Here is a 15,361-nt window from a genome sequence, read left to right on the forward strand (position 1 = left end):
TGTATGAGAGTAGTTAGGATTGGATGCTTTAACCTTTGTTTTCTTTTGTCGTTTCAGCTATCTATTCTGTTGCTGCCCCTTCCCTTACCCTTTTCCCTCACTTGATTACCTTCACGCTCTGTGTTGTTGCAATAGTCAGAGTGTGGGGAAGTCAGGAGGTGGACCCCTTTCAGCATCACCCTGATCCCGAGGAGAAGAATCACATACCCAAGAATTATATCCCTGCCGGTCAGGGAGTGCTGAAAGATGACGACACTGGATGATGTTATGCAGGCTTTGTTGGTTGTACAGCAAGAGCTAGTAAATTCCCGGGCTGAAACAGTGGCCCTTAAGGAAAGGGTGGATAGGCAAACCCGAAACCCTTTTGATGCTTCAGGGGGTTCTCCACAGATACAGGTTACAGTGCCTCCTCAGATTCCATTGGCCAGCCCTGAGCGTTATGCAGAGGACCTTCTCAAAATACAGACCTTTTTAACTCAAATAACCTTGCATTTTTCATGCAGACCAGCTTCCTTTCCCAATAACCATTCTAGGGTGGCGTTTGCTATCTCCTACCTTACTGGAGATGCAGCTAATTGGGCGGTTCCCTTGGTTCGTAACGATGATCCCTTGATGACAGACTGGATAGCTTTTCGGAGGGAATTCGAGAGGGTTTTTGATAGACGGGCAGCCACTCTCAGTGCAGATCGCAATTTATTGGGATTGCATCAAGGGAAGAAGGACCTTGTGACTTATATGACCACATTCAATCGCCTGGTAGTAGAAACAGCATGGCCAGAAGAGAAGAGGATGGTGCTATACTACCAGGGGTTGAATGAGGAAATCAAGGATGTTTTGGCCCAAATTGACCTGCAGCCCACTAGCTGTGTTGACCTCGTTAATCTTACTTTAAGGTTAGATCATCGTCTTTCTGTGAGGGGGGGAGAACGCCGGAGGGGTGATAGAATAGGAGGTGGTTTTGAGGTTGTGGGTCCCCCTATTACAAAAGATTCAGGACCAGAAGCTATGGATGTTGGGGCTGTTCGTCCTCCTTTAACTAAGGCGGAAAGAGAAAGCAGACGTGCTCAAGGTTTATGTATGTACTGCGGTAGGAAAGGACACTATGTGCGCGATTGTACTATGAAACCAAGGAAAAGGAGTCCTTATTTCCCGGCAAAAAAGGTAGCTGTTATGTCAGCCGATGATTCATCTGAAGGACACGAAGTGAGTGGCAGATCAGAGAGAGGCGAAACGTGCGTCAAAGAGTGGAGGATACCTTCATTAGAGGGGCTAGATAGGACGGGTTCAGAGTCTCCTGTTTAGTCTATGCTCTTGGGAATGGGTCAGCAACAACATCCGGTACGCACTATGGTGGACTCCGGTGCTACCGGCAATTTCATAGATTATGGCTTAGTGAAGCGTTTGGGGCTTGTGAAAGTGCCCACTCATAGACCCGAAATAGTTTTGGCAGTGGATGGCACCCCTTTGAAATCCGGTCCCATAGTGGAGCATACAGAGTTGTTGGAACTGTCTCTTTGGGGAAAACCTTGGGATCATGTGGAGAACATAGTATTAAACATGATAGAGGCTCCACAATATGAGATTATATTAGGGATGCCATGGTTGTGGCAACACAATCCAACCATGGATTGGAAACAAAAAAAACATCCAGTTTGATTCAGATCATTGTGCATCTCAATGTTTGAAAAGACATTATGACTCACACACACTATCATTGGCTCAGGCTCTCCATGTAGCTACGGCAGCAGAGAAAGAGGTCGTTTTGCCCTCAGAATATCATGAGTATAAGGTTGTGTTTAGTGAAGTAGAGGCAGAGAGGCTCCTACCTCACCGCGACTATGATTGTCGTATAGATTTAGTGGAGGGGGCTAAGATACCGTCATGCCGAGTGTTTGCGTTGTCGGAGTCCGAAACACAACACCTGAAGGCATATCTGGACCATCTCTGTTCTTTGGGGTTTATCCGCCCATCACGCTCTCCAACGGCCTCACCTCTTTTCTTTATTTCGAAAGCAAATGGCGAGTTACGCGCATGTATCGATTTTAGACAGCTGAATAAAATCACAATCAAAAATCGCTATCCTCTTCTGCTCATCCCCGTTCTGCTGGATCAAGTGAAGGAGGCCAACATTTACACACGGTTGGATTTGCGAGGCGCGTACCATTTGGTGTGCATTCGGGCCGGGGATGAGTGGAAGACAGCGTTCAAAACTCGTTTTGGCTTGTTTGAGTACCTTGTAATGCCGTTTGGGCTATGTAATGCCCCGGCGGCATTCCAATATTTTCTCAACGACATCATGAAAGACTACATTGACCAATTCATAGTTATATACATAGAGGACATCCTGATCTACTCGGATACCCCAACTCAACATTTTAGTCAGGTTCTCCTAATACTCAAAAGACTGCAGGAACATAGCTTGTACTGTAAACTCAGTAAGTTTGAGTTTGGGGTCACTGAGGTGGAGTTTTTGGGTGTGATTTTTAGTCCCCAGGGTTTTCGGATGGCTGACAGAAAGGTGGAAGCTGTTAGGGAAGGCCTGTCCCTAGGAGTGTGAGAGATGTCCAATGTTTCCTAGGATTCTCCAATTATTACCGGAGGTTTATCTCACATTTTTCACAGCTAGCCTCTCCAGTAACCCGGTTGTTGAGAAAAGGTGTCTCTTTTTTTTGGACCCCTGAAGCCATGGTATCGTTTAATCAGTTGAAAGAGGCTTTCTGCTCGGCCCCCATATTGAGACACCCTAAATCAGATGTCCGCTTTGTGGTTGAAGCTGATGCCTCGGATGTGGTGATAGGGGCTGTTCTATCGCAAAGAGACAAGCAAACGGGCCAACTGCATCCCATAGAACTTTTGTCTAAAACGGAACCCTGCAGAAGTAAATTATACGGTGGCCGAGAAGGAGCTTCTTGCTGTAAAGAGAGCGTTTCAAGAATGGAGGCACTATCTTTGGGGGGGACAACACCCTGTCACGGTGTATTCAGACCATCGAAACCTTCAGTACATGAAGACGGCCAGACACCTCTCACAAAGGCAAATGCGCTGGATGTTTTTTGCAGAGTATGAATTTACCATCACTTTTCGTCCCGGTACAGAAAACAGAATGGCGGACTCCCTATCTAGACAATCAGACTCTGAAACATCTGTAAAAGGAGAGCCATTATCGATTTTATCACTGGAGATGGTGCTGTGCTCCACGACAGTAGACCACTTTTTTGACACCGTTCGTAACCATTGTTCCTTGGTACAATGGCAGAAGTGGGCCGCAAAGGAAAAACAAAGGTTTCTCAAACATGGTTTGCCGATGCGTGATAACAAACTATACCTCCCCACGCATGCTCTCCGGTTAATGGCTTTCAATTGGTGTCACAACACCATGGTTGCAGGTCATACGGGTCATCAAAAAACTATTCATGCTTTGCAGAGACAGTTTTGGTGGGAGGGCCTGACAAAAGATGTGAAGAACTGGATTGATCAGTGCGAAACCTGTGCTAGGGCGAAAGGGGAACAAACAAAGAGTAAGGGTCTTCTGATGCCGCTTCCTACCCCTTCAAGACCATGGCAGGTGATTAGTATGGACTTTGTTTTAGGGTTACCATTGGACAAGGGCTGTGATGCCATTTTAGTAGTGGTGGATAGCATGACGAAGATGGAACATGTCATCCCTTGTAGGAATCTTTCTACGGCTGCACAAACCGCTCAGTTGCTGCTGACACAGGTGGTTCGATTACATGGTATCCCTAAAGTCATCGTTTCAGACCGAGGCCCATGAATGTAGGTCAATTCTTGCTGCTTTCCCAGCCCATATTAATCGCAACATCATGGATGTTATTGCCTGGAAGACCGCAGCGGGAGGTTTAATAGGGATGTTGTTAAAGAGATACAGTATCTTAGGGAGGATTACCATTTTAACTATTGCTACCCGATCTGCTAGGGATAATGGCAGGTTGATCCATCTTTCTATTTTCTCCTCGAGTGTCGATATAACTCTGCCATAGTTTGTACGAATCACTACTTCTGGATCTCTGTGATACCAAATCCCTAAGTATTTCACCGGATCGGTTTGCCAATCCAATGGATAGTCCGTAATGACAGGTAGTGTTGTGTCAGTGAGGGGGATTATTATGGATTTCGCCCAGTTGATCCGAAGACCTGAGTGTCTGCCGAATTTGACATACTCCTGAAGGAGGGGGTTCAGATTTGGTTCTGGATTCTTTACGTAGAGCAACATGTCGTCTGCGTAAAGTGATATGTGAAGTGGACGCTGAGGGAACTGTATTGCCGAGTAGTGATGTCCCTGGCAGAGCTTGCAGGCCAGTGGTTCCAGTGCGATGGCAAACAAAAGGGGGGACAGTGGACATCACTGTCTGGTGCCTCTTGCTATGGTTATGCTTTCCGACATATATCCGTTGATATGTATTCTGGCAGTTGGGGCGGTGAAGAGCAATTTTATCCATTGACGGAATAGTAGGGGGAATCCCATTCTGGCCAGTATCGCATGTAAATACGTCCATGCTATGGTATCGAAGGCCTTAGCCGCATCCAATAGGACAGCTGCAGCCTTGACAGAGGGGTCGAGGTAGTGTGATAGGGCAAAGAGCGATCTGGTGTTGTGCGACGTGGAGCGTGTGGGTATAAATCCAGATTGATCTGGTAACACCAGTCTCGTCAAGAGGTGTTTCAGTCTGGTAGCTAACACTTTCGACAGTATTTTCGTGTCCACGTTCATGAGGGATAGAGGTCTGTACGAGTCGCATTCCTCTGGATTTTTATCCGGTTTCAGGAAAGCTAGGATTACTGCTTCTCTAAGAGTGTGGGGCAGTATCAACTTCTCATGTGCGTCACCGAGCATCTGCACTATGTATGGTGCCAATTGCGCCGCATACGCCTTGTAAAACTCCCCCGTAAACCCGTCCGGGCCCGGGGCTTTGCCATTAGGCAACAAGTGTATCGTCTCTGTTACTTCCTCCACCGTTATAGGTTGGGATAGGTACTCTCTTTGCCCGTCTGAAAGCCAGGCTAATGCTATGTCATCGCAGTATTGCGCTATGCCTTCCCCTGTGGCAGTATCTTCCCGCTCGTACAATGTCCCATATGTGTGCATGAATGCTTGCAGTATTCCCTGCGTGTCATGTCGCAGGACGCCTTCGGCATCTCGAACTGCCTGCACCCTATGTGGCGGCTTCGGATTGCATATTTTGTTTGCCAGGACGGCTCCTGGCCTGCCTCCCTCTCCGTACTGTTTTGCTGAGGGACGCTTCATCACGTACCGTAGTTCTTCCTCAGCACTTTCCTGGTAGTCTGTGATCGCCTGCCTGATGTCCCCCAACAGTGCCGTATTTTGAGATTGTGCGTAGTCTACTTCCAGGGCTTTAATTTTACGTTCCCGGATTGCCAACAGTTGGCGTATGTCTTTTAAAATTCCCGCCGTGGTGCTTATGCATACCCCCCTGATGGTCGCCTTAAAGGCTTCCCACAGAATTCCGGGGTCCTCCATTGAGGGGCCATTCAGCTCGAAGTATTCTGTTATTGCCTTTGCGATCGTGTGTTTGTGTATCGGGTCTAACAGGGCCTTACTATTGAATCGCCAGCCGAACGGCGGGGGGACATACTGTGGGATTTTAAGAGTGAGCATGACCGGGTTGAATAGATACCGATTTGATAATTAGAAAGGCAGTGTCTAATGCCAGATTGGAATCAGGTGTATCAATGGTTTGCAACCGGAATTAAAGTCTTTCTGTCGCAAACCTCTGAAAAGTTATGAACGCCTTTGTTGGGGTGATACTTATTCAGAAAAGGCAAAAGGTCGCCTTCAGGCCCGTTTGTGAATTTTTGATAACGTTTGTGGGGACCACTCCCAACTCTCAGAGAAACTTACATTTTTTTTTTTTTTTACCAACTCTCAGAGAAACTGAAATTTTTAAAAAATTTTTACATTTTTTTTTTACCAGTAACCTGCTACTTTTAAGGTAAATGGGCTGCTTTAATTAATGAATGTATTTAGAAATATTCACTGACATGGTGGGAGTCTGATTCTTGCAAGCTAACATCTGTGATTGTGGCTAACCAGATTGAATCGCATTTTTCAACTTACCTAGTGAATATTAATTATGTAGGTCTAATTGTGACTCAGTACAAATCCTTATTTTGCAAACTGACCTATTAATATACCTGTCGGTTCACAAAAGAAGTTTCTAGTCACAAAAGACTGATCGGAATTTAAAATAGCTTTTTGCGGCCAGGAGTTGGTACATCTGGCCCTAAAATTGTAAACTGAGATCTATGCAGGGGACAAGTCAGGGAAGGTAGTTTTAGGGTATGCCCCGCCCCATTAGCCTGGGCTTACAGTGGCTTGGAAGTGCTCATCTCATCATCTTGTGCTTCAAAACTGCTGGTAATCCCTGCAGCAAACATTTCCACTTCGTCCAAGTAGGGGACATCCAGAAAAAAAGTAGTTTCCAGTCCAAATTCCCCTACAAACAACTTTTTTAACGCCTCCCCTCCTCGGAAGTATATGAGAGGCAAACTGCTGGAAAATCATCCTGTTTTTCCCTTCTTATGCAGGCATCCAGATACACCCATATTTCAGTCCCTCCTCCCAGGTGTATTGAGTGTGCTCTGTACTCTTTGGATGTTGAGAGGACTGTTAGAGTGTGGTTTCCGCCGACATCAGACTTCCATGATATGGATTCTCTTTTTGTCACTTTTAGGGTTAGGTGCCAGGTTAAAAACCCTTGATTTCGAACTTTAATCACTCCATTAATACAGACATGTCCATGGCAGATGATTTGGCTAGTGTTGGTCTTTAATACCCCTTGTTAGGACGTTCACAAAAGATAAAGATGCCTTTGCTTCTTGGGCTATTCCTTGTGGAGTTTGCATTTTGGTTCTCTGTCGAGCTGCAACTTGAGGATCGCAATAGTTTTGTTAGGCTTTATATTTTGGGCAACGGGACTGTGTTTGACCCATCAGGTTTGAATTATTTGAATGAGTAATGTGTTGCATGTTTGCACTGTTATATGAATAAAGGTTTATTGTTTGTTGCATCTTAAGTGTGTTTCTGGGTATATCAATGCCATTTAATATTGCTTATTAGGACATCATTGGTTATGATGGGGGTGAGGAAGAGGGACAGAAAGGTAATGGTCTTTTTATTTATTTACCACTAATCTTTATTACACTGACCACTCCTCTTCATCATTGGGGTCCTATTTGACTTCCACCCTTCTTGATAGTGGTGTGCATTTATATATTCTTGCTTGTCATTTACAGGGACTTTGTCAAAGAGGCAGACTCCTTTATAAAAACCTCCCAGGAGGGGAGTAATGAAAAAGTTTTTTTAGTGGAATTAGGGCTATATGCAGAGATGGGTGACCACTTTGATTAGTATAATCCGAGCACTGAGTTTCGTAACATAAACCTTTAAAGTGTCTATAATCTGTTTTAATCCTCCAACCCCACTGCTGCATTTTCTAACCCTCTGCAAACTATGTCTGTTATATGAAAGAGCAAAACACCAAGGCTTTAAGCGGTTTGTGGGAAGGCTGAAGGTGTGACCAAGTATTTAGGCTTAAATCTTTTTATTGCATAATAGAAACACAATACAGAAAACATGGACTATTACTGTTCGAAGCGAGTACTGCAGCACAACCCATACAATCACACCGGGTGCTAGGTCCGCCCTCCTAAAATGATGGAGGCTGGTGCGGCATGATGCCAAGAACAACGACAGTAATATAAACAAAGGAAAAAGTAACGACCGCCTTCCCCAACTTCCCCAGTCGCTCCCTCCCCCCCCCCCAAACCCCCCACCCCCCCTCGCCCCTTCCTTCCCCCCTCCCCCCCAGTAGGTCCAGTGCCCCAATCCGTCCTACCCCACTCCTCCACTCCCCCCTTCCCTCCAGCTAGTTCCCCTCAAACCCCCTTCAGGGGGCTGGCACTACAGGGGGTGTCAACCTCAAGAGGCGAAGATATCTTGGACAAGTAAGCTCCCTAAATTCTGTGACCAGCATAGAATGGAACGGCTGCCAGAGGTCCTGAAACTGCTCCACCTCTCCCGCCACCGTGAGCGAGAGCTTCTCCATTCCCAGCACATGCCAAAGTCTATGCAACCAACCCGTGAGGGAGGGGATTGTGGCGGTGCGCCTATGTATGAGGATATTCTGAATCGCAGAGCCCAGCGCAATAGCAATTTGTCGGCCTCTACGGGATTTCAGGGGGTACATTAGCCTATTAGGGAGACCTAATAATACATACGCGGGGAAGCGCGGCAGCTCTATTTCAAAGTGTGTATCTATCTCCGTCAACACCTCCTCCCAGTAGGCCTGCAGCAGCGGACAATCCCACAGGACATGCGTAAGTGTGCCTACTTGGCCACAAGCCCTCCAACAATTACCATCAATATTACGATTCATCTCACGCAGCCTTTCGGGAGTGTAATACCAGTAGGTGGTCACTTTAGTAAATGTTTCTGTGAGCCCCGTGTGATATGCAGAGTGCCGTGCCCGGTATGAAATCTGTTCCCACTCCTTGTGGCTCAGTGTCCTCCCTAACTCCCGTTCCCACCGCTCCCTGCCCGGGTTGTATAAGTGAGAGGAAGGGGGTTGCAAAAACTTGTAGAGGTCAGAGATTAGCTTCGCGTCCAAGGTACGCGACAAAAGCCAGCACTCGTAGGGGAGAATACTCCTGTCCGCCGACTCCCTCACTTGCGGATACAGCGCCCAGTGGCGCGCTTGCAGGTACCGCAGTCTCTCCGTCTCAGGCAACTTGTATACTTGCCTGAAAGTCGAAAAGGGAATAACTCCTTCTGAGTCATACATATGAGATAGAGTCCTGCACCCCGCAGCCCTCCAGTGTGAGAAAGCTCCCGGCTCCATTCCTGGTGTGAAGTCCGGATTCTCGACTAAAGGTGTAAGCGGCGAGGGGAACGTGGTAAGCCCGTGTGCGACGCTCGTGGTGTCCCACACCTTCAGCGGGACCCGCGTGATGAACGACGCATACAGATTGGGAGGCCGGTGAGCCCTGCGCAGGAAGGGCACTTCCTGTAGCGGGCGGCCTGCCACCGCCTGGTCCAGGAAAAGCCAGTGCTTATCCGACTCCCATCTGCTCCATTCTACTAGGTATCGCAATTGCGCAGCCTGGAAGTACTTGCGGAGGTCCGGGATCCCCAGTCCCCCTGCCTCAGGGGCCAGCGTGGGGAGCGTCCTCTTCAATCTAGGCTTACGGCCTTGCCAAATGAAACGCGCAAGATCCGCTTGCGTTTGCTGCAGCCACCTCGGGGGGGGGGCTGGAGCGGTAGAGCCCGGAACAGATAGAGGAGTTGTGGCAGGACAGTCATCTTAACCGCGGCAATCCTGCCAAGCCAAGACAGCGTGCTCTTATTCCAACGCCCCAATTCCTCTCTAATTTTCTTGCCCAATACAGTATAGTTTTCAGTCACCGTGGCAGTCAGGGTGGGTGCCAGTAAAATGCCCAAATAGGGGACAAGTTCGGACGACCATTGCATGGGGAATAGGTTCTGCAGTTCGGTTCTCGTATGTGCGGACAACGAGACATCCAAAGCTACCGACTTCCCAACATTCATTTCAGCAATCTGGACATCCTCCGTGACCACTCCGTCGCCGGAGACCTTAATCTCCTTCACCTGATGTTGTTGGCGTGCCACCCTGAGCCTATTCGCGAGGAGCCGGCCACATCTGTCCCCCCCTGTATAATAGGCATGTCGTAGACGTAAAGCTGCGTACTCCGCCCGGCCCATATCTAGGGCCGACAGGAGTTTCCTCGCCGCCTTGAGTTGCCGCCAGACCCTGGGAGCCCCTGTCCGGCGATGTACCTGCTCTAATTCACGAACCGTCTGCGTGAGTTCGTCCCGTTTAAGTTGCCGTTCTCTGTTCTCTGCTGAGGAGATAGCTATAAATTCCCCGCGGAGAACCACTTTCAGGGCTGCCCATTGTGTTGCACGGGAAGTGTCAGCGTTGCCGTTGTGTTCGAGATAGACACGGATGGCCTCCGTAATGCGTGTCACCACCGTCTGTTTGTGAAACAGGGTGTCCCTGAGGCGCCAAACGCCGCGCAGTGCAGGCATCGGGGGCAAGCTAAAGGTGCCCTCGACCGGAGCGTGATCCGACAAGGAGAGGACTCCTATCTCGGAGGCCGTAGCCATCGCACAGACCGGGCCCGTGACCAAGAGATGGTCCAGCCTCGCGTATGTTTTATGTGCATGTGAATAAAAGGAGTAGTCCCTAGCGGTGGGGTGGAGGTGGCGCCAGAGATCATGAAGATCCAAATCTATTAGTTGCGACTTGCATGCCGCTGAGAGTTCCCCAGTCTGCGGAAACCGCTGAGCCGACCTGTCCAAAGACGAATCAAAAACCACATTAAGGTCCCCGCTTATGATGATATGTCTGTCAGGGGTGGCAGTAACGTCCACCAGGGCCGCACTAAGGAATCGCTCCTGATGTTCATTGGGGCTCTATACGGATCCTATAGTAAACACCATGCTCCCCAGCTTAATCCGATACGCCAGTAGCCTCCCTTTCTGTTGCACAAGTTTGTGCAAGACCTCACCTTTGAATTGCCTCGCTAGGAGTATCGCCACCCCCGCTGTCTTAGTGGTGTGAGAAGAGAAAAATTGTGTCGGGAATTTGTAGGAGCGCAGCCTATGGCAATCGCGGGCTAGCAAATGGGTCTCTTGCAATAGGCAGATATCTGCCTGTGTATTTTCTAATAGGGACAGGATCGCTCTCCTCTTGGTCGGATTATTCATCCCCTTGACATTAAGTGTAACAACCTTAAGGGTCGGCAAAGGCATCGGGACAATTATGGGCACAAGCAGCGGTCTCTCGCCCGCGGGGAGCATAGCAAGAGGACCCTGCACACGTGAGTCCCGGGGAACGGGCACAAGTGTGCCAAGGAGCAGTAGGACCCCGTTGAGACGGAGTAGCACAGGAGCATGTAGTGTGCAAGAGTCCTTTCATGACGGCTAGATTCGGAAATAGCACTGGACCAACCCCCCTGTCTCAGAACCAACCCTTCCACTCCACCCCCACCCCCCCAGATTCCCCCCCCGAATCCCCTCCTCCCCCCGAAACCCCCAAACCAGTCCTTTACAACTAGGACTACAAACCTTGTCTCGATCAACCACTCCACTGCACCCACCCCTCAAACAGCCAAAAAGCAAAACATGAAGGAATAGCCAACCCAATGCCACAGGCGCCCCCCCCACCCCACCCCGCCCCACAACAACCTCGCAAACCTCATAGTCCCAGTCCGGCTCCAGTTGGAACAGGTCTGTGGTGAGTCACTGTAGTGGACGTCCGGCCACCACGTCTCACCGTCGCCCCCCCGTTCCCCAGCTCCCGGTGCAGCCATCAAAACAATGCAAGAAAGGTGATCTCCCCCCGGAATCAACCTAGGCCGCATATCAAGCTGTAAGAGCCACTGCGTTCACCGCCTCCTCCATTCTGGCTCTAACTGTAGGCGAATCTGGCCTGGAGCTCTGTCTCGAGCCCAGTCGCCGCGGGATTTGCTGCCAACCATCCCTAGTCATTCTCCGCCTACGAGGCGATTGCTCCCCCTCCTCCTCCATATCGATGCCCAGCACGGTACACGTGTCTCTGAGAGAGCGAAGTTGATGCAGCGTCCCGTTCCAGCGGAAAATGATGCGGAATGGGTGCCTCCATGAGTATGGAGTTTCTTTGTCCCGCAAGAAATTCGTGGCTATCTTGAACGCTCACCGTTTCCGGAGTGTAATCGCCGAAAGGTCCTGGAAGAGGGCCACTGGATAGTCCCGAAGTTGCAGAGGTTCACGCTTCCTCGCTTCCCGGAGTATACGGTCTTTAAGTGCGTAGTCTGGCAGGAAAGCAAGAATGTCCGGTGGCGGGGCCGGAGGGTTCCGTGCCTGGCCCACCCTGTGGGCCCTATCGATCCGAATCGGAAAGGTCGAGTCTTCCCCCAGAATCTCCCTGAACAGTACCTGGAGAAAGTCTGCCACATCTGCACCTTCTTCCTTGGATGGCACACCACGAACCTGTATGTTGTTGCGCCGGGATCTATTCTCGAGGTCCTCGTTGTGTGCCTGTAGGTCCAGGTGTTGGTCTTGTAGGCGCAGGACCTCCTGCTGCAGGTGAGCAATTTCTTCATCTCTAGAGTGACCAGCCGTCTCCATGGTCGGCACCCGTTCCAAGAGACTGTCCACCTCGCGTCGCACCTCTCGAACCTCCCCCACTACCTCCTGCTTCAGTGTGTGGAAATCCTCACGCAGGGAATTGAAGAGAGTCTCCAAAAAGGATCTAGTGATGGGGACCTCTCCCTCCCCAGGCCCTTGCGTGGCCTTGGACGTGCCTGGTGAAGTGGACCCCCTCTCTCCCTTCTGCTGTCCCCTGCTCAGCATCTCCGGGAGGGTGCGGTCTCCTTTCTTCCCACGCTGCCCTGCCATCGCTATGTACTCCACCGCAGCTGCGGCGCACCTCGTTATACTGCAGCGGCCGTCCTCTCTTGCAGCTGTGGGTTGCCTGCTCCCGGCTCGCCTGAAGTCCCCAACCCCGCGATAGGGGCGCCCGTCGGGGCCGGGAGCCTCGTCACTGGCCTATTCACAAGCCGCGGGTCGCGGAGTATGGAAAAGGCGATCTCCGGCGTGTCTATGTCCTGGTGTCCGGCTCGCAGCCAGCGACTCCGCCCCTCCCGCAGGACCGCAAGGATATCGCCACCGCTGGGGGGTGAGGCGGGGAGGGGGTGGGTGGGGGCAAGGTCAGTGGCCCCCAAACCGTTACGACTACACCCCTTGTCCACCGGGCCCCAGTCTCTCCCTTGGGCGTCAACAGCCGAATCTGGCCCTCGGCCAGCAGTGCCTTTCAGACCAAAGTGTCCCAAGCAGTCCTCGTCGTGCCCCACACTTTGGGCTTCGGGAGGGGGGGGGTGGGGGGAAAGTTCACCCCCACTTCTGGCGCTCACCTCCGCTGATTCCACCCCTCGGCGAGGTCTGCCGGCCCGGGGCCTCTGTCTTCCGTCCCTCCGGGGGCATAGGCCGCAGCACCGGCCTCAAGTAGGTGTCGTCCGCCGGGCCAGGCACCCGTCCGCTCTCAGCCTCGGGGAACAGGTTCCCCCGGTGACGCTTCGTCCAGGGAGGCAGTCCGGTAAGCGACTCCAATGTCCTGCCGGTGGGGCCAACGCCCAGCTTCAGCCGGCCGATTCCTCAGGATCGCCCGGCAGCGACTCCTCGGTGCCGGCCTGCACACGAGGCTGACGCTGACAAGGGCCGCCGCACGTCCGGGAGCAGTTGGTGTAGAGGGCCGACCCCTCCGCTCCTCCGCCAGTCGCACCGCCCGTCAGCTCTACGGAGATAGCTCCGGCGGGGGTACCAAGCAGTCACCGGAGGAAGGCCGCAATCCCTGATCTCGCCGTCTCACCGAGGCCGACGGGACTCCTCCCCTTTCTGATCCGCGCTAGGCCCAGACGCGCCTCCGGGGCATCAATGATTGTTCAGGCCCCCTCGGCAGGCGATTCTGCCGCTGTTTTGATCCGCTGATCGCCGCCAGAAGGGCAGTTGTTCCGGCCCCCACTAGCAGCGCGGGGGGGGGGGGGAGAACACGCCGATTATAGGCACCGGGCTGGCCGGGGTCTGAGGAGCTCGCAGGGAACACGTCCTCTCACTCCGCCATCTTGGCCACGCCCCCCGTGACCAAGTATTTAAAGGAAAAAATGTTCGTTGCAGTATGTTAAAATGATATTGCATGTCTCATTAGAGTGCCATGAACAGCAACAACTTACCCTTCGGTATTGTTCCTGTATACGGTCATGGAACTCTTTAAGTGATTTGCAATAACCTTTCCATTTTGTCATTCTATGGAAATTATTACATATGTGATGTCCCACGATGTCACTCCATGTGATGTCATTGTGCGTGTCTTATGGTAATAAGTCCTCTCTCTATTTTGTTCAGCACATTTGCCCAGGTAATAAGACACACACACCCACATATCCAATTGATATTCCTTATTGGGATCAGAATCTTTGGCCATTCAGGATACATTCAGTTCTCTACAGCAGATTCAGTGACTCACTGAATTGTCTGTTGGGATTAGAATCTTGGACATGATTAGAATCTGGTTGGACTGGGGCCACAATTAGACTCAGGCAGCCCAAAAAAATGGGCCCACATTTGCAGATCGCAGCCTTTTGCAATACACTGCTTGGTTGTGATCAAGGAGCTATTGGATGGCATATATTAGTGGTAATAGACATATTTGTTTATTATAAACACATTTTATTGAAATTGGGAGTACATCCAAGCCTGAGAGGCCGGCATATTGTGATTCCATTAATAATACTTGTTGAGTTTTAACGGGGTTCACCCAAATAAAACGACCTGACCTGGGTTAACACAGCATTATGTTTGAGAATAGGGTCGAGGTAGTTAGAGTATCTATGAATTTTAACATAAAATCCACAACAGAATTTCTTGTTACGTTCATCAAAAGCACATATTTATTATATTGAGTAACACATTCGTCAAATGTTTTTTAGTTCAAAACATAAATGAGAATTTGTGTGTTTACTCCAATTTTGTCATTAGTTTGTGCACACATTAAATGCTTTTCAACTCAAAACATTTGGCTTCTTTCAATTAGTTTGTGCACACATTAAATGCTTTTCAACTCAAAACATTTGGCTTCTTTCATGTGTGATATTTCACAGTGCTCACAGTGAGATAGAAGGAAAGTTTGGTTGGAAGAATGGGGGTGATTGGATAGGTGAGGGATAGGGTAAAGTGTTGTGACAGGCACAATAGCAAAAATTTACAATAGAACCTTTACGGTCTCAGAGAGATCCACAAATTCTCCTATTATCATAGCACAGAGGACATGAATAGTTCATTGATTTCGATCCCACGTGTTTGACGGTATGTAGAAGTCTACGTTTCGACCCCTAAGTGATCAAGGGCTGGTATATCCTCATGTTGGGGTCTTCTTCAGGACAGGAGGTAATGAGCACCTAAGAATAGTAAATACGTTTTATTATACAGGTAGTTATGTGGTAGATTAAGAAACCATAGTAGGTAGCAGTGGGTACCTACTTGAAGGAAGCTCTATGATTGGACCCTCCTTGTGTGGCATCAAACCGCTCTTTAAAATCTGAAAAGAGACAGGCAATCCCTTTATAATAGAGAAATTCCTTGTTCGTGTTTATCCTCGAGGGACTATGATGAGAGAGAGACTCACTCTGAAGTTCTTGGATACTTGATTGTTGCCACGATGCGGTATGTCCACCTGGCGGGGCCGAGGGTCACCACGGTGCGGGATTACAAATCTCCCATGGTAAGTAACTGGCAGAAAGATGGAACAAATCTGATGGTGAGAAAGGG

This window comes from Lissotriton helveticus, chromosome 5_1 (assembly GCF_964261635.1).
Source record: "Lissotriton helveticus chromosome 5_1, aLisHel1.1, whole genome shotgun sequence".
Taxonomy (NCBI): Eukaryota; Metazoa; Chordata; class Amphibia; order Caudata; family Salamandridae; genus Lissotriton; species Lissotriton helveticus.